This window comes from Pleurodeles waltl, chromosome 1_2 (genome assembly GCF_031143425.1).
Source record: "Pleurodeles waltl isolate 20211129_DDA chromosome 1_2, aPleWal1.hap1.20221129, whole genome shotgun sequence".
NCBI classification, from domain to species: domain Eukaryota; kingdom Metazoa; phylum Chordata; class Amphibia; order Caudata; family Salamandridae; genus Pleurodeles; species Pleurodeles waltl.
The window spans coordinates 125,705,111-125,724,737 of record NC_090437.1 but is presented as its reverse complement, the minus strand read 5'-3'; the positions used below and the strand labels follow the sequence as shown (position 1 = coordinate 125,724,737).

General features: G+C 45.2%; 1 protein-coding gene across 8 annotated transcripts in view; it reads right to left on the bottom strand.

The window, feature by feature from the left end:
- The window catches only part of PAQR3 (progestin and adipoQ receptor family member 3), a 906,524-nt gene that overhangs the window by 374,292 nt on the left and 512,605 nt on the right, over window positions 1–19,627 (bottom strand). The gene's annotated exons all lie outside the window — the stretch shown is intronic.

Sequence of the window (19,627 nt, the reverse complement as noted above, 5' to 3'; positions counted from 1 at the left end):
AGGCTTTAGCCCCTTTGAACTTCTCTTTGGGCATCCTGTAAGAGGTCTCCTTGCTGTTGTGAAGGAGGGTTGGGAACAACCTTTAAAAGCTCCCAAACAAGACATTGTGGATTATGTATTTGGGCTAAGATCCAGAATGGCTGAGTATATGAAAAAGGCCAGTAAAAACCTTCAGGCCAGCCAAGAGCTCCAAAAGCAATGGCATGACCAGACGGCTGTCCTGACCTAGTACCACCCAGGACAGAAGGTGTGGGTATTGGAGCCTGTGGCCCCAAGAGCACCCCAGGACAAATGGAGTGGACCCCATCTCACTGTTGAAAAGAAAGGTGAGGTCACCCATTTGGTAGAACTGGGCACTGCCAGGAGTCCCCTTAGGTTGCTCCACGTCAATCGCCTAAAACCTTTTTATGACAGGGCTGACTTAACCCTGCTCCTGGCAACTGTTCAGGAACAGGAAGAAGAGTGTGACCCTCTCCCTGACCTCTTCTCCACCACTAAAACTGATGGCTTAGTGGAGGGAGTTGTGCTTGCAGATTGCCTTACTGCTGAGCAAAAGGACAACTGCATAAATCTCCTAGACCAGTTCTCTGACCTCTTCACACTGATCCCAGGTACAACTACCTGGTCTGAGCACACAATCAACACTGGAGACAGTTTACCTGTCAAAAGTAAGATTTATAGGTAGCCTGACCATGTCAGAGATTGCATAAAATTAGAGGTACAGAAAATGTTACATCTGGGAGTGATTGAGCCTTCTGAAAACCCATGGGATAGCCCAGTGGTGCTTGTCCCCAAACCTCATAGTAAAGATGATAAAAAGGAAATTAGGTTTTGTGTTGACTACAGAGGTCTCAATCAAGTAACCACAACTGATGCTCACCCTATACCCAGGGCAGATGAGCTAATAGATACACTGGCTTCTGCCAAGTATCTAAGCACTTTTGACTAAACTGCAGGCTTCAAAGTGCCAGATAGGGCAGGGGAAAGTGGTTTATCTGGGCCACCTGGTAGGTGGGGAACCGATTGCACCACTGCAGTGGAAGATCCAAAACATTATGGAATGGGCTCCTTCTACAGCTCAAACCCAGGTGGGAGCCTTCCTAGGTCTCACAGGGTACTATAGGAGGTTCATTAAGAACTATGGCTCCATTGCAGCTCCTCTTCATGACCTCACCAGCAAAAAGATGCCTAAAAAGGTATTGTGGACAGCTAGTTGTCAAAAGGCTTTTGATGAGCTCAAACAGGCCATGTGCTCTGCACCTGTCCTAAAAAGCCCTTGTTACGCCAAGAAATTCATAGTCCAGACTGATGCTTCTGAATTAGGGGTAGGGGCAGTTCTATCACAGCTTAACACTGAGGGCCAGGTTCAACCTGTTGCTTTTATCAGCATGAGGTTGACCCCTAGAGAAAAGCGTTGGTCTGCCATAGAGAGGGAGGCCTTTGCTGTGGTCTGGGCACTGAAAAAGTTGAGACCATACCTGTTTGGTACTCACTTTATTGTTCAGACAGACCACATACCTCTATTATGGCTTAAACAAATGAAAGGTGAAAACCCTAAATTGTTGAGGTGGTCCATCTCCCTACAGGGAATGGACTATACAGTGGAACATAGACCTGGGAGTACCCACTCCAATGCAGATATTTCCACTTAGACAATGAAGACTCATCTGGTCAAGGTTAGCCTTATTGTCCCTCGTTTTTTGGGAGGGGGGTGTGTGTAGGAAATTACCATCTTGCCTGGCATGTTACTCCCATCTTTACATGTATGTAAGTTTGTTTTGCCTGTTTCACTGGGATCCTGCTAGCCAGGACCCCAGTGCTCATAGTATGTGGTCTGAATGTGTGTACCTGTGTAGTGACTGCTAACCAGAACCTCAGTGCTTATGCTCTCTCTGCCTTTAAAATTGTCACTATAGGATAGTGACAATTTTCAACAATTCTAATTGGCACACTGGAACAGCCTAATAATTCCCTAGTATATGGTACCTAGGTACCCAGGGTATTGGGGTTCCAGGAGATCCCTATGGGCTACAGAATTTATTTTGCCACCCATAGGGAGCTCAGACAAATCTTACACAGGGCTGCCACTGCAGCCTGAGTGAAATAACGCACACATTATTTCATAGCCATTTTACACTGCACTGAAGTAACTTATAAGTCACCTATATGTCTAACCTTCACTTAGTGAAGGTTAGGTGCAAAGTTACTAAGTGTGAGGGCACCCTGGCACTAGCCAAGGTGCCCCCACATAGTTCAGGGCAATTTCCCCAGACTTTGTGAATGCGGGGACACCATTACACACGTGCACTACATATAGGTCAATACCTATATGTAGCTTCACAATGGTAACTCTGAATATGGCCACGTAACATGTCTAAGATCATGGAATTGTCCGCCCATTCCAGATCTGGCATTGGGGTGCCAATCCCATGCATGCCCGTGGCTCCACTTTGGACCCCGGTACTACCAAACCAGCTCTCTGGGGTTTTCTCTGCAGCTACCGTTGCTGCCAACCCACAGACAGGGTTCTGCCCTCCTCAGGTCTGGGCAGCCCAGTCCCAGGAAGACAGAACAAAGGATTATTTCTGAGAGAGGGTGTTACACCGTCTCCCTTTGGAAATAGGTGTTAAGGGCTGGGGAAGAGTAGCCTCTCCCAGCCTCTGGAAATGCTTTGAAGGGCACAGATGGTGCCCTCCTTCCATAAGCCAGTCTACACTGGTTCAGGAAACTGGACAAAGGAAAGGAGTGCCTCTTGTACTTTATAAAGGAAAGGAGAGTGACCACTCCCCTGTCCATCACCACCCCAGGGGTGGTGCCCAGAGCTCCTCCAGTGTGTCCCAGACCTCTGCCATCTTGAATCCAGAGGTGTGAGGGTACAATGGAGGCCTCTGAGTGGCCTGTGCCAGCAGGAGATGTCAGAGACCCCTCCTGATAGGTGCTTACCTCACTCGGTGGCCAATCCTCCTTTGAAGGCTATTTAGGGTCTCTCCTGTGGGCTTTTCCTCAGATAACAACTTTGCAAGAATTCACCAGAGTTCCTCTGCATCTCCCTCTTTGACTTCTGCCAAGGATCGACCGCTGACTTTGCCAGGACACCTGCAAAGCTGCAACAAAGTAGCAAGAAGACTACCAGCGACATTTTAGTGCTTAATCCCGCCGGTTTTCTCAACTGTTACCTTGTGGTGCATGCTCTGAGGGTTGTCTGCCTTCACCCTGCACTGGAAGCCACGAAGAAATCTCCCGTGGGTTGATGGAATCTTCCCCCTGCTCCAGCAGGCACCAAACTTCAGCGTCACCGGTACTCTGGGACCCCTCTCATCCTGACGAACGCGGCCCTTGGAACACAGGTCCAAATGACCAAGACTGTTCGGTGGTCCAACTGTCCAAATTTGGAGGAGGCAAGTCCTTGACTCCCCCCTCCAGACAGTAATCCTGTGCACTGTGTGAACTGCAGCTGCTAGGGCTTCTGTGCACTTTTGCAAGGAATCCTTCATGCACAGCCTAGCCCAGGTCCGAAGCACTCCGTCCTGCACAGCTCAATTCGCTGAGTTGAACACCGGCTTCGTGGGACCCTCTTTTGTAGTGTTGAGACGACTGCCGTGCTCAGTCTTCTTGAACCCGTGTTCAAGAACTTCTGCGGGTGCTGCCTTCTTGTACGTGGGTTTTCTGTGTTGCTGAGGGCCCCTTCTGTCTCCTCTCCCAAGTGGCAACATCCTGGTCCTTCCAGGGTCCCGGCAGCACCCTTTTTCATCAACCGTGACCTTTACAGCTAGCAAGGCTTGTCTGCGGTCTTTCTCCTAGGAAACAACACTGCATCCTCCAGCACTCAGTGGGACATCTTCTGCACAAAGGAGAAGTTCCTAGCACGTTTTGTTGTTGCAGAATCTTCAACTTCTTCCATCCGGAGGCAGCCTTTTTGCACCTTCAATCAGGGTTTAGTGGGCTCCTGCACCCTCCCCCCCCCGCCCAGACACTTTCACGACTCTTGGACTCGGTTCCCTTCCTTTGCAGGTCCTCAGGTCCAGAATCCGTCTTCAGTGCTGTGCAGTCTGTTGTGGTCTTTGCAGAATCCTCTATCACTAGTTTAGTGTGTTTCTGGGGAAGTAGTATCACTTTACTCCTACTTTTCAGGGTCTTGGGGTAGGGTATCTTGGACACCCTTGGTGTTTTCTTACACTCCGAGCAACACTCTACACACTGCACTAGCCTAGGGGCCCATTCGTGGTTCGCATTCCACTTTCTTATTATATGGTTTGTGTTGCCCCTAGGACTATTGCATCCTATTGTATTCTACAGTGTTTGCAGTACAGACTGTTTTACTTACCTGATGTTGGTCTGTGTGTATATTTTGTGTATTTTACTTACCTCCTAAGGGAGTATATCCTCTGAGATATTTTTTGCACATTGTCACTAAAATAAAGTACCTTTATTTTTAGTAACTCTGAGTATTGTGTTTCTTATGATATAGTACCTATATGATATAGGTGGTATAGTAGGAGCTTTGCATGTCTCCTAGTTCAGCCTAAGCTGCTCTGCTATAGCTACCTCAATCAGCCTAAGCTGCAAGAACACTACTAATCTAGTAATAAGGGATAACTGGACCTGGCACAAGGTGTAAGTACCATCAGGTACCCACCATAAGCCAGGCCAGCCTCCTACATATACTCTCTCTGGTTCCAAATTAGTACTTGCATACTGGTAACTCCAAATTGGAATACTAGACCCCTCTTATAAGTCCCTAGTTTATGGTACCTAGGTACCCAGGGCATTGGGGTTCCAGGGGATCCATATGGACTGAAGCCTTTCTTTTGCCACCCATAGGGAGCCTATACAAAGGCTTCTAGAGGACTGCCATTGCAGCCTGTGTGAAACAGTGCATGCACTATTTCACAGCCATTTTCACTGCACCAGGCCACTTATAAGTCACCTGTATGTCAGGCCTTCAAACCCTGAAAGCTGGGTGCAAACGTACCTGTGTGTGAGGGCCCCCCTGCATTAGCAGAGGTGCCCCCACGTTGTCCAGGTCCATTTTCCCAGACTTCGTGAGTGCAGGGACGCCATTTCAAGTGTGCACTGCACAGAGGTCAAAACCAATGTACAGCTTCACAATGGTAACTCAAAATATGACCATGAAAGGTGTCTAACAACTGGGAATTGTACCCCAATACTGATTCCAGTATTGGTTGCACAAATCCATGCACCCTGGAGGCTCCACCATGGACCCCCAGTACTGCCTTACCAGTCTTCTGAGGTTTTCACTGCAGTCCCAGCTGCTGCTACCTCACAGACAGGCTCCTGTCCTCCTGGGGTTGGGCGTGCTGCCTGGTCCTCTGAGGGCTCTCTGAGTTGCTGAGAGACCCCTCTGTTTCCCCCTCCTCGGTAGAGGCCACCAGATCCCTCCTGGTCCTGAGCAGCGCCATTTTCCACCAACAGCGTGTTTTGCATGAGCCAAGGCTTGTTGGTGGAATCCAGCAATGCAAACCAGACTGCATTCATCCATCCAGCAAGGGACATCTTCTGCACCAACCAAGGAACCCGCATCTGTCTTCTTTGGGGCACTACTGACTTTGTCTTCTCACCGGTGGCTCTTTTTTTGCACCTTCATCCGGGTTAGCAGTGGCCCCTGTTCTCCCAGGACTCTTCAGTGCTTCTTGGACTTGGTCCCCTTCTTCCACAGGTCTTCAGGTCCAGGAATCCATTGTTGGTGTCTTGCAGTCTCTTCTGGTTCTTACATGATCTTCTATCACAACTTCTAGTGTGTTTTAGGAAACTTGCAGTGTTTTACTCCTGCTTTCCTGGGCTCTGGGGTTGGGTACATTACTTACCTTTGGTGTTTTCTTACACTCCCAGCACCCCTCTACAAACTACACTTGCCTAGGTGGGATACCGACTTTCACATTTCACTATTTTAGTATATGGTTTGTGTTCGCCCTAGGCCTATTGCAACCTATTGTGATTTTCACTATTTGCACTGTTTTCCTACTGTGTACCTACCTGTTTCTGGGACTATCGTATATTTTGTGTAATTTACTTACCTCCTAAGGGGGTATAGTCTCCAAAGTATTTTTGGCATTGTGTGACTAAAACAAGGTACCTTTTAATTTTGTAACTCTGAGTATTGTCGTTCATGTGTGTGAGTACTGTGTGACTACTGCGATGGCATTGCAAGACCAGTGCATGTCTCCTAGTTCAGCCTTGGCTGCTCTGCCCACAACTACCTCTAGACAGCCTGGCTTCCAGGCACAGACTATGTTTCACTAATAAGGGATAACTGGACCTGGTATAAGGTGTAAGTACCTTTGGTACCCACCTTTTTGGCGCAGAGGTATTCTCTCCTTTGATGAGCTAAATGACGGCCTTGCGCTCCCAGAGACACATCGTCTCCACTACCTCCAGGTTCGGCACTGGCTTACTCATACCACCATGAGAGAGGGGGTCCAAAGATCCTGTACACCTTTTGAGAAGTGACATCACAAAAATTACAGACAAGGGCATGATTACACAACTGTATTGAATTCAACTTCATGTTTCCCCACTACGTAAAACCGCAGGGCAAAAAAGCTGGGAAGCTGAGATCGGAAGAAGCTTCACACCCAAAGAAAGAGGAGAGATTCATTATAGAGCTTGTCACATCGCATGTGATTCCTTAAGTATAGTGACAGCCACTAAGATCACCACCTACTGGTATCACATGCCTCCCCACTTGCAGAAATGCTACCCGACATATAGTGCAGAATGCTGGCACTATTGTGGGTCACCAGCCATATTACTACATATATTGTGGGAATGCCTCAAGCTCTCGCTATTTTAAGAACAAGTTTTTAATGACATAGGTACACATAAGGACACACAACTTCTGGGATTGCCCAACGCACTCAGCTTACCATTCAAATCTTGCAAAGGCTGACATATTGACTTAGCACTAAGGGCGGTGCATTAAACTATCCTCGCACATTGGCGAACCACCATAATCCCTACACATCTGTCCTGGATTCACCAAATATGGCACATACTGGGGATGAAAAAACGAGCTCTCCTATTGACTTCTGAAGGAAACACCTGCAGAGACCTATGGAAACCATATATAGCAATCCTGGGGAATTGACGTGACCTAAATATTTGAGATTGCTCCGCCTTACTGACACGGTCCCACCCACAATATCAGGTCTTCACTCAGACTGTATCCCCACCACATAGTTAAAACCCATTCACACAACAATCGCCTGTGAGTACTCCAGGGGAGGGACAGTAGGTGGGGTGGAGGTGCCTACTTGTGCTCCGTGCTTACCCTTTTTTGACTCTTGATATGATCTGTGTTATACTTAATGTAAACCGCCTGTTTATTTTCAAAAACAAAATAAAACAGATTTAAACTATAAAGTTGAGCCCCCCCGGGGTCCGGGGTATTCAATGATATAAATTTAGAGGAGGGGGTGCATGTGGCCCATGTCCCCATGGCCGATTTTGACATGGGGACTGCCACCTCCCTAGGGCAGGACAAGTGTAGACATCATTGGAGGGAGGGGGATGCCCGGACCCCCTCCCAAGGCCATTAACAGCCCCAGGGACCGCCAGCTCCCTAGGGCCAGGACAAGAGATTAGAGTTATTTCAAGTAACTATAGCTCGTGCCCTAAGGTACTATAACGCACCCCCCCCCCACTATGCACATGTTTCTCATGAATAATTTTACAGCAAACATTGCAGTGATATTATTCATGATGTTTTAAAATCATGAGTGCTGTAATATCCGGTGTAATTAGTAATGCATGGCCAGGGTGCAAGTTGTAGTCACCTTAGGGCACAAGTAATAGTTACTTGGTTTTGTATATTCAAAATGTGAGCCTAACTATAATGTAACCTTTAGTTTTTTGACAGAATTTCTATGTTTTTTTTTAATTCTATTTCCTAGCCATACCATTCCTGTAACCTTTATTTCAGTGAATTTCTATGGCTTTTTTTTTATTTTTATTTTTTTACACAAAGTCATTTTAATTACTATACATTAATCCAACTACTGCCAGGCCCTGCGGTCAACATCCTATAACCATCCAACCCCATGTCACGCACAGCCTTTGGCCCTGTGCAGCGGGGTTTGGCTGCAGGGCATTGCCTGCAGTCAGGCCCTACAGCCTGCCCCATGGCACTCATGAAGTGCTTCTATGTTTGGTGGAGAGGTGATCATATTCCTGTTCATCAAGATCACGTCTTCAAAACTGGTGGGAAAACTTTTTTTGTGCAGGGTGGGGAGGGATCCTTTTAGTAAGGTGCCCTCTTCTTTGGAAAAGGGATAACACAATGCCTGGTTTCATCAGCAGATGACAAGAAAGAACCCACACATCACAGTCACTACATGAGATAGAGAGCTCAAAAAAGAGCAAGGATGCAAAAACTTTCTTCAAAGTTTACCCATAAGTTTTCATAGTGGAAACGCAGATAAAACACACTTGTTTTGCCTTGGCCATACGCAGAAACTAAGGATGATTAATACTTTACAGACGTGGAGCTTCAACTTACTTGCTTTGCTTTGTTTATATTTGTAAATGCTTCATGTTGAGGTCTATTTTCTGTGAAATGAGCATTGTGCCAGAATGAATCCTGCCCTGCATATTTATCCAAGGCTAGCGTTTTCTGCAGAATGTATACACAACTGGAGTACTTTCTACTGACTAATTATTATGTGCTATCTTGTTGGGTAAATATATAGTGCATCTCCTACACTACAGCTGAGTAAAGGATGCCAAGTTAATGTATCCAATTCCCTAGAATCTCTAAAGCTTTGCAATGTGATTGTTCCTTGAGCGTCTCCATCAGATAACTTTACAAGGTGGAACTGCAGAGAAAACACACGTGGATGATTTGTACTTTACAGAAGTATGTCCTTTCTTTTTTGGCCATTGAAGGGATTGCGGGGGAAGCCTCAAGGTTCCTGCGGTCCCAGCCAGCTCCCCGCCTTCTGCGGGAGCTGGCACTGCTCACGCATGCAGGGAGCTGCTGAAAATGCAGACCGTTGCATGCAGGAGCAATAGTTTCATCTCTTTTTCTGCCTACATGTTAGCGGGCAGGGAAAGAGATGAAAGCTCAGTTTCCAGCAAGTTGGAGCATTTTCACAGTTCCAGCTTGCTGGAAGCAGAATGTTGGCTTTTGCTTGGCGGGAGCTGTCAAAGCTCCCGCCAAACAAACGCAAACAGCTATCGCTTAAGGGTAGGCACCTTGGGAGGTAGCAGGAGCCAGCTGGCAGTCCCCAGGGCCATATATATCTCCAGGATGGGGGCCCCCTCCTTCTTTTTAATTATCTATTAGGCCCCGGGGAAGTGGTGGTCCCTGGGGCCCCAAGGGGAATAGGATGGGATTGGAGGGGGGTCCCGCGCAAGCCCCCAACTCATATTTTCATTTAACCCCAGGAAGGTGGTGATCCCCGGGAGTTCTGCGCGGCCTCCCAATACATTTAGAAATTGTAAGGTGGGGGGCTGAAGCCGAATCCCAAAATGGCTGCTAACACTTCCCAGTTGAAATGCTGACAGCCAGTCAAATCTCAGCACGAGAACTGGACTATCGGTGAAGTATTTGCGCTTCTAGATATACAAATCTGGATTTCCTTTAATATCTGAAAAATTACTAAACAGATTTACACCAAATAAAAAAGCGTTATCTTCGAACCATCATCATCATCCAATAATTTATTCGGTTCATATAGACCATAAAAGACATCCAATATATACATACTTACAAATTTCTTGAGCATTTAATAAATAACATTATTAATACAAGTTTTGAATGCGGAAAGCAGCATTTATATATTTTAGCACAGCCTGTGTTGTCTCTACGTCTCCCAAGTTATGTAAATAAGAGAAGGCAAGATGGCTAGTTCTAATGCCTTTAGTTAAAAAAATAGGACGTAAAAACCTTTGTCTTGGGAGTATCATAAAGAGTACAAAAGACAATAAAGGGCTTTGAGGTGTTTTTCCATCACATCAGCACGGCGGAAGATTCTTAAACCAAGTTCCGCGGGTAGGAAATGCTACCAAATAGTGTAATATATTCAAACGTAGCCTGGTATGAACCTTTGCCGCTCAAGACTGATAGTGACCAATTATAACATGGGATATGGTTGCTGTGACTGCTTCCTCTCCTGATTTCTATCTATAACTGTATTTAACTTTGAATCATGAATTTGATGCCAGTATATTTCCTTTACCCTTTTGATGTCCCACCTTGCCAGGAGGTCCCCTATCCCAAGCGAAAGAAAAAGAGAATGAACGAATCTGCGCCATGGTTTATCCATTAACCGTGATAATGAAAGACAGTCCTTGATCACCATTCTACACAAGTGGGCTTCAGGATTTGACCAAATTTTTAACCATAACAATACAGGTTGAAGCTTTATGTAGTCAGATATGCCTCTCAAGCCCACTTCTTTGTGTCAAAACGTTACGGAGGTTGATTGCAGGACTGCTAATAGCCTCCTTAAAAACTTATTTTCAGCAACCTGGAGGCTCGAACATTCAGCATGGCCCCAGACCCCTGCTTCAATTGTCGCAATAGAAAGACATTTACTAATAAAAACAATCATCATCTCTTTAACAGGTTTATGCCCCAATTTTTTCAAAAATCTAAAAACAGCATCTATGGCTCTTTGAAATTGTGTTAGACGTACATTTACTAAAAATTGCCAATTAAAATCTACATCAATGGGAACCCCCAAATACGTAAAATATGGGACCTTGAGTATTTCTTCCCCTTCCAAGATACATTTTTTAGCTTTTGCTAACTTTGGCCCACTCTTCATCGCAAATGACTTTGATCTGTTGATTTTAAGACCAAGGTTTCCCATGAATGTATTAAAAGCATTCAATAAAATTTGGAGACCATTTGCTGTCCTTGAAATAAGTACGGCATCATCCGCGTACAGGAGCACTGGAATCGGGGAGTTATTAATAAGTGGCAAATCCTTCCCTATTTCACAAAGGAACTTTTCCAACCCATTTATATAGAGAAGGAAGAGAAAAGGGGCCAACACACAACCCTGTCTGACCCTCTTTAATGAGGAGAATTTATCCGTTAGATCACCCTCCTGGGAGTAGCGGACTCGTGCTGAAATACAGGCATGAAGTCTACTGAGTAAAACAATTATATCTTTATCCACCCCCATACTTAACACAACCTTCCACAATTTCTCTCTGTCAACTGTGTCAAAGGCACAGGACAGATCCATAAACGCTAGATGTACACATCCCTTTTTTGCTTTAGTGTATTTTTGGACTATCAGAGTTAAGTTAAGTGTTTGTTCGACTGTACCCAACCCTGGGCGAAACCCGAACTGCACCTCTGACAATTAGTCTCCATTGCCAGTTTTCCAGCTTATTTCAAATCACTCAACCTAATATCTTGATTGAGCTGTCCAAGAGGGAGATTGGGCGATAACATAATGGATCTGCCCTATCCTCCTTCTTAAAAATCGGGACAATAATCGCCTCTCTCCAAGTATCTACCAGAGGACCTGTCATGACAGATTTCAAGACATTAGTGAGCAATGGTCCCCAAAAATCTGGAAGCGCTTTGTACAAGTCAGCTGGAATTCTGTCTGGGCCAGGAGCTTTATCAGAAGGGCAGATGGCCTGTTTTACATCAGCTACATCTATTGTATTACAAAAAGCTGTACTTACTTATCGAAGCATTTCTTATTGCCATAAAACAGTTCATGTAATCTTGTGAAACATTATTCTCTATAATAATTTTTTTTTTTTTTTAGAAATTATCCACCCAAACTTGGGCTGGGATAACAGCGTCCACAGCCGTTTTAACCTTATTGTTCAATAATGGGGAGTTGGCCACTTGCCAGAAAGCAGTTGTGTCTCTATTTTTAATCGCTTCAAACAGCTCCTCCCAGGCAGACTCTCTCAGTTCAGTCTTTCTAGCAGCAAGTGCATCCTTGTATCTCTTTCTTGCAACTTTGATGGCATGTCGGACTTGGGGGAAAAAGTTGGTTATTCTCTTTAAGTTTTTCAGGGAAGTGGTACATTCATGATTAAAACATCAAGGTCCTCCTTCTTTGCTGGTACTAGGACGTTGCAGTTTTTCAGCCATGTACTTTGGCAGGGAAGAAAAGGCATTGACAATTTCATCGGGAATAGCTAGCCAGGACCCCAGTGCTCATAAGTTTGTGGCTATATGTATGTGTTCCCTGTGTAATGCCTAACTGTCTCACTGAGGCTCTGCTAACCAGAACCTCAGTGGTTATGCTCTCTCTGTACAAATTGTCACCAACAGGCTAGTGACCAATTTTACCAAATTCACATTGGCATACTGGAACACCCTTATAATTCCCTAGTATATGGTACTGAGGTACCCAGGGTATTGGGGTTCCAGGAGATCCCTATGGGCTGCAGAATTTCTTTTGCCACCCATAGGGAGCTCAGGCAATTCTTACACAGGCCTGCCACTGCAGTCTGAGTGAAATAACGTCCACGTTATTTCACAGCCATTTTTCACTGCACATAAGTAACTTATAAGTCACCTATATGTCGAACCTTCACTTAGTGAAGGGTGGGTGCCAAGTTACTTAGTGTGTGGGCACCCTGGCACTAGCCAAGGTGCCCCCACATCGTTCAGGGCAAATTCCCCGGACTTTGTGAGTGCGGGGACACCATTACACGCGTGCACTATACATAGGTCACTACCTATGTGTAGCGTCAGAATGGTAACTCCGAACATGGCCATGTAACCTGTCTAAGATCATGGAATTGTTACCCCAATACCATTCTGGTATTGGGGGGACAATTCCATGATCCCCCGGGTCTCTAGCACAGAACCCGGGTACTGCCAAACAGCTTTCCGGGGTCTCCACTGCAGCTGCTGCTGCTGCCAACCCCTCAGACAGGTTTCTTCCCTCCTGGGGTCCAGGCAGCCCTGGCCCAGGAAGGCAGAACAAAGGATTTCCTCTGAGAGAGGGTGTTACATCCTCTCCCTTTGGAAATAGGTGTGAAGGGCTGGGGAGGAGTAGCCTCCCCCAGCCTCTGGAAATGCTTTGATGGGCACAGATGGTGCCCATCTCTGCATAAGCCAGTCTACACCGGTTCAGGGATCCCCCAGCCCTGCTCTGGCGCAAAACTGGACAAAGGAAAGGGGAGTGACCACTCCCCTGACCAATACCTCCCAGGGGAGGTGCCCAGAGCTCCTCCAGTGTGTCCCAGACCTCCTTTTCGTGCTATTTAGGGTCTCTCCTCTGAGGAATTCCTCAGATAACGAATGCAAGAGCTCACCAGAGTTCCTCTGCACTTCCCTCTTCGACTTCTGCCAAGGATCGACCGCTGACTGCTCCAGGACGCCTGCAAAACCACAACAAAGTAGCAAGACGACTACCAGCAACATTGTAGCGTCTCATCCTGCCGGCTTTCTCAACTGTTTCCTGGTGGTGCATGCTCTGGGGGTCATCTGCCTTCACCCTGCACTGGAAGCCAAGAAGAAATCTCCCGTGGGTCGACGGAATCTTCCCCCAGCTAACGCAGGCACCTAAAGACTGCATCACCGGTCCTCTGGGTCCCCTCTAATCCTGACGAGCGTGGTCCCTGGAACACAGGAACTCTATCCAAGTGACTCCCACAGTCCAGTGATCCTTCAGTCTATATTTGGGGGAGGTAAGTCCTTGCCTCCCCACGCTAGACTGCAAACCTGTGTACTGCGTGATTTGAAGCTGCTCCGGCTCCTGTGCACTCTTCCAGGATTTCCTTTGTGCACAGCCTAGCCTGGGTCCCCAGCACTCCATCCTGCAGTGTGCAACCCTCTGAGTTAGCCTCCGGCGTCGTGGGACCCTCCTTTGTGACTCTGAGCCAGCTCCAGTTCACAAATCTTCTAAGTGCCTGTTCGGGTACTTCTGCGGGTGCTGCCTGCTTCTGTGGGGGCTCTCTGAGTTGCTGAGCGCCCCCTCTGTCTCCTCCTCCAAGGGGCAACATCCTGGTCCTTCCTGGTCCCCAGCAGCACCCAAAAACCTCTACCGCGCCCCTTGCAGCTAGCAAAGCTTGTTTGCGAATTCCTGCGTGGGAACACTTCTGCAACCTTCATCGCGATGTGGACATCTTCCATCCAAAGGAGAAGTTCCTAGTCCTCTTCGTTCTTGCAGAATTCCAAGCTTCTTCCATCTGGAGGCAGCTTCCTTGCACCTTCATCCGGGGTTTCCTTGGCTCCTGCCCCCCCTGGACACTGTTGTGACTATTGGACTTGGCCCCCTTGCTTTGCAGGTCCTCAGGTCCAGGAATCCATTTTCAGTGCACTGCTGGTGTTTGTTGTTCTTGCAGAATCCCCCTGTCACGACTATTGTGCTCTTTTGGGGTAGTAGGTGTACTTTACTCCTACTTTTCAGGGTCTTGGGGTGGGGTATCTTGGACACCCTGACTGTTTTCCTACAGTCCTAGCGACCCTCTACAATCTCCCATAGGTCTGGGGTCCACTTGTGATTCGCATTCCACTTTTGGAGTATATGGTTTGTGTTGCCCCTAGACCTATGTTTGCCTATTGCATCCTATTGTAATTCTACACTGTTTGCATTACTTTTCTTACTCTTACTTACCTGTTTTGGGTTTGTGTACATATAACTTGTGTATATTACTTACCTTCTTACTGAGGGTACTCATGAGATACTTGTGGCATATTGTCATAAAAATAAAGTACCTTTATTTTTAGTAACTGTGTATTGTGTTTTCTTATGATATTGTGCATATGATACAAGTGGTATAGGAGGAGCTTTGCATGTCTCCTAGTTCAGCCTAAGCTGCTTTGCTATAGCTACCTTCTATCAGCCTAAGCTGCTACAAACACCTCTATTCTACTAATAAGGGATAACTGGACCTGGCACAGAGTTTAAGTGCCACAGGATACCCACTATAAGCCAGGCCAGCCTCCTACACAGGGTGACTGGGGCTAATCAGCATGAAGAATCAATAAAATTGGGCTGGGATTTCACCCTCGGTAATGGTGGCTTTATTGCCGCTGATAGGGAGTTGACTTTCTCCTCAAGAGCAACCACTTTATCCAAGACCAGGGAGCATAACTTTCTTATATCACTAAAATAGTTTTTGATCTGACTGAGATAATCATTAGAAAGTGTAAAGGGTTTGGTATCTCCTGTCCGTTTCCCAGTGGTTTTCTGAGATGGTTTTAGTTGTGACTTTCCCTTTCCGATTTCTATTCCTATTGAGTCCTTCCCAGATAAAATAGATTTTGCAGAAGACAGAGCTGGGTATGAAGGGAAATCTGTAACATAAGAAGGAGCCAGATGCCTGCTCTTTTTTAAAGGGGGACTCTCAGAGGTCATAGGAATAATTTGGTCAATTTGGAGATTCAAATCCATTATGACACATGGATTCCTTATCCTGATCACTGGAGATTTTGCAAGGGGGGTCCTTTCTTCCATCTCACCTTTCCCTGTTTTCTCAAGGGTTGATCCTAAAGTAGCTTCTACCCTCACTATCTCCGACTCAATGACACCCATCACAGAGGTAAGATAGCTAGTTATCAACTTAGGGACAGGGGCCTCCTGGCAAGGGCCGCCCTTTCCATGGTCTCCTTTACGTTTCCCCATCAAGTCTAACAATACAAAAAGTGAAAAACTAATATAAAAGTGTCTTATTTTAGAAAAACTAACATCAAAGGCTGACCTAACAACCAATAAGAAGCAGGAGAATAAAAACCAAAAGCTACCTTTTTGCCAAATATGGTGTAATTCCGTCCAGAAATGCGGGCTGTAGTCATGTCTAAAATTCCTATGGGAATTAAAATAGGAAAAACACATTTTTTGACACCCCCCCCCCCCCCTTGACATTTCACACTGAAACTTTCCATGCACAACAAGACTCTTGGGCACACCTTTTTTGGGAAAATTTCATGAAGATCTGTCAAACAGCAGTCAAATCAAAAAAAGCTTTTTTAATGGAAACATGGTTTCAACTATAACTACCTACTGTCGACCACCAGTAGATATATATATATATATATATATCTGAGACCTTACCTACTAGGCCAGAGGTGACTCCTTACTGTGCAGTGTCCAGACTTAGCTATGACATTCAACCCACAGATTTTGAGGTTTAAAAAGACTTCAATGTTCCATCACTAGGAATGTTTAACAGTGACAACACAACAAAATAAACAGACACACTAGCAAGCAATACTAGGATTTGAACCTTCAGCCTACTGAGTGACAGCACAAGATCTTGACCCTTAGGCCAGAAGTGATTCTGTTCTGCGTCCTAACATAACTATAACATTCATACCAAACACCTTGGTAGTATGACTCTTGGAAGTCTTTGTACGGAGAGACCCTCAGCACCAGAGCTAAGGGGTCAGGGCATCCCTACCCTGGCCCCCTTCTTTTTTTTTTTTTTATCTTGAAGCTGAGTCCCAAGATGGCTGCCAACAATTCCTGGCTAAAGCGTTGGCAGCCAGAGCTCTGAATTTCCCTCCACAAGCTTGTTGTTATTTGGGAACACTTCGAGCCTCTAGATATCTATATTTAGTTTTTTTTTAATATTTCAAAAAGTTCCTCAACAGATTTATGCCAAATAACAAAACGCACTCTTTTTGGACCAAGAGCTACCTTTCTGCCAAATTTGGTGTAATTCCGTCCAGCGGTTTGGGCTGTAGTCATGTCTAAAATCCCTATGGGAATTATAATGGGAAACACACTTTTTTTGCCCCCCCCCCCCCACCATTTTCCTCAGCCCCCGCTGGTCAGATCGCCCTGAAACTTCCCATGTACCACAAGAGTTACTGGAACACATGTTTTGAAAAGTTTTGTGAAGATTCGTCAAATGGCGCCAAAGATATAGGCAAGTAAAAAAAAAACGCTTTTTTCAATGGAACCAGGGTCCCAAATATAGGCATCTACTGGTCACCGCCAGTCAGAGACAGCGATGTAGATATATATATATATATATATATATACACACACACACACACACACACATACATATATATACATACATATACACACACACACGTAGTTATAGTTAGGACCATTTTTACGATAGATGGAAAAAAAAAAAAATTGCCAATAACTACATTTTAAGGTGATTTGTGAAGCGGGGGCTGAGAAAAAAGACGGGGGTTCCCAAAACACTTTTTCCCCATTCTATGTCACTAGAATTTTTCAAATTTTTGAATACGACTACAGTCTGAACCACTGAATGGAATTACACAACATTTGGCAGAAAGCACACGGTTTTGATTTGGTGTAAATCCTTTCAGTAGTTTTGGAGAAAACTGAGTCGTACATATATAGATATATAGGGATGCAGATCATCTGCGGATCAGACTGTCCCCGTGGCGATATCTGTCAACCCTTCAAAAAGGAAGTGTGGGCATGTAATTATAACGTCCCACTAACCCTAGTTTTTTTCATTGAATGTATATGTGATTATATGAATATATACACACACACAAATATAAATATATATATATATATATATATATATCTATCCCTTGCCACCCTTGCCACCCAAATACCCTTACCCACGCTAAAGCCTAAAAATCCCCCTGCCACCCAAATACCCTACCCATCTCAAGAACTAAAAATACCCTTCTCACCCAAATATCCATACCCACCCTAAACCCTAAAAATATCCCTGCCACACAAATACCCTACCCATCCCAAAACCGAAAAATACCCTTCTCACCTAACTACCCCTACCCACCATAAACTCTAGAAATAGCCTTGTCACCCAAATATCCCTACCCATCCCAAACCCTAAAAATACACTTGCCCCTCAAATACCCTTACCCACCTCTAAACCCTTAAAATGTCCTAGTCCTAACATTAACATATATATATGTACATATATTCACTTAACCAAAAGTTACAGGGTGTTATAGTTAGGCTCACATTTTAAACATACAGAACCACAGAAATTATGTTGTTATAGTTAGAGTTATTTCAAGTAACTATAACTCGTGCCCTATGGTAACTATAACTTGCGCCCCCACTATGTAGAGTTTCTTCCTCAAAAATGTTAGTGTAAATGTTACAATGACATTATCAATGATGCTATCGAAGATGTCTTTAGTGATGTAATATGTGGGGTAATTAGCAGTTCATGGAGAGGGCGCGAATTATAGTTACCTTAGGGCATGAGTTATAGTTACATGAAATAACTATCACAGCTGAATTTCAATGGTTTTGTACATTTAAAAAGTGAGCGTAACTTTTGTTTTTGAAGTGAATTTCTATTGTTTATTTAATTCTATTGCCTGATGATAACGTCCCTGTAACCTTTTTTTTTTTTTCAGAGAATTTTTATTACGTAAATTAATTTTGTCTTTTGATTAAAATCTGTTTATGAACGTTTTCCTGTTAAAACATACATCTCTACATGTGACACGAAGAAGGGAGCATTGATCTTTGACATCACAATGAATAAATAAATACACAATTGAAAACTGAAGCTGTCATAGGGGAAAGGCAAAAATGGAAGCAGCTGGGTATCAAAGTGGCGCCACTGACAAGGTAATGATGTTTTGGCGAAAGGATGTGATGCTTCGCTCCAGCGGTGCAAAACGACCATTTGAGAGATGGTGGGAGACAATTAACCAAAACATGTGAAATATAGGGAATAGAAGACAGAGGGAGGTTTTGGACTCTCCAGCTTATTTTTGTGTCAATTAAAGCATCTGGGGGAGGGGGCATAGGCTAACAAGAGGATGTGTGTCCCTCAGTGTATGTCGTTGCTCGGGCGGGACGGGATAAACTTCCCTATTCTAGTGGATCAAACATGTGTAGGGAGCGGAGCCTAAGGGGCTAAAAGTAGAGATATTCTAAGCGGGACATGTACTGGATCAAAGATGCCCACAGGTGCAGGAACTTTTTGTCTGTAAGAGACAATTTATAGGTCATGTGTTCCATGTCCATGGTGTGCCAAAGTGTGAACAAGGAAGCTATCGGAGGGAAGGGGCAGAGGAGGACAGTAGGAAGGGATACCTTTAATCACCATATTAAAAGTGACAGTTATCCCTCCCTGGAAGTGACGTCACTTCCGTGACTGGGACTTCCGGTGTCCCTGAGAGCCCTCCCCAGAAGTGCCATGTGTGTAGAGTGTGTCACGTAGTCTGTGACCTCATGGTGTCATGTGTTAACTATGTGGCTGTGTCCTAGCCCCCATGGGTGCTGGTCTATGGGCTTTTGTAAGATGTGGGCCTTTGTGTTGTGCAAGTGTTTTCAGAGCCTGTGAGGACAGGTCTGGACATGTCAGACACTCAGGGGCAAGTGCCTGTTAGGGGGTTTCTGCACAGGGCGGCGAAGGGTGGCAGTCATACCAAACCTCCACAGTGCTGGCTAATCCAAAAAGAGGGGCTGGTCAAACCTCCAAACTGTTGGCTAATCCTAAAAGAGGGGCTGGTCAAATGATATACTTGTGTATGTGCATGTGTTCAACATATGCCAGAGAGGGGCTCCCAGGCCAGGGTCCAAAGGTGTTCAGCAGATGTCAGAGTCTAAACTGCTCAAACAGTTAAAATAGTTTTGAGATAAACAGGAGCCAGACATTATAAACCTAAAACAGATTTAGCATATGGAGTTCCCAGGCCATGTCCCAAAGGTGTTCAGCAGATGTCAGAGTCTAAAGTGACCATACAGTTTTAAAA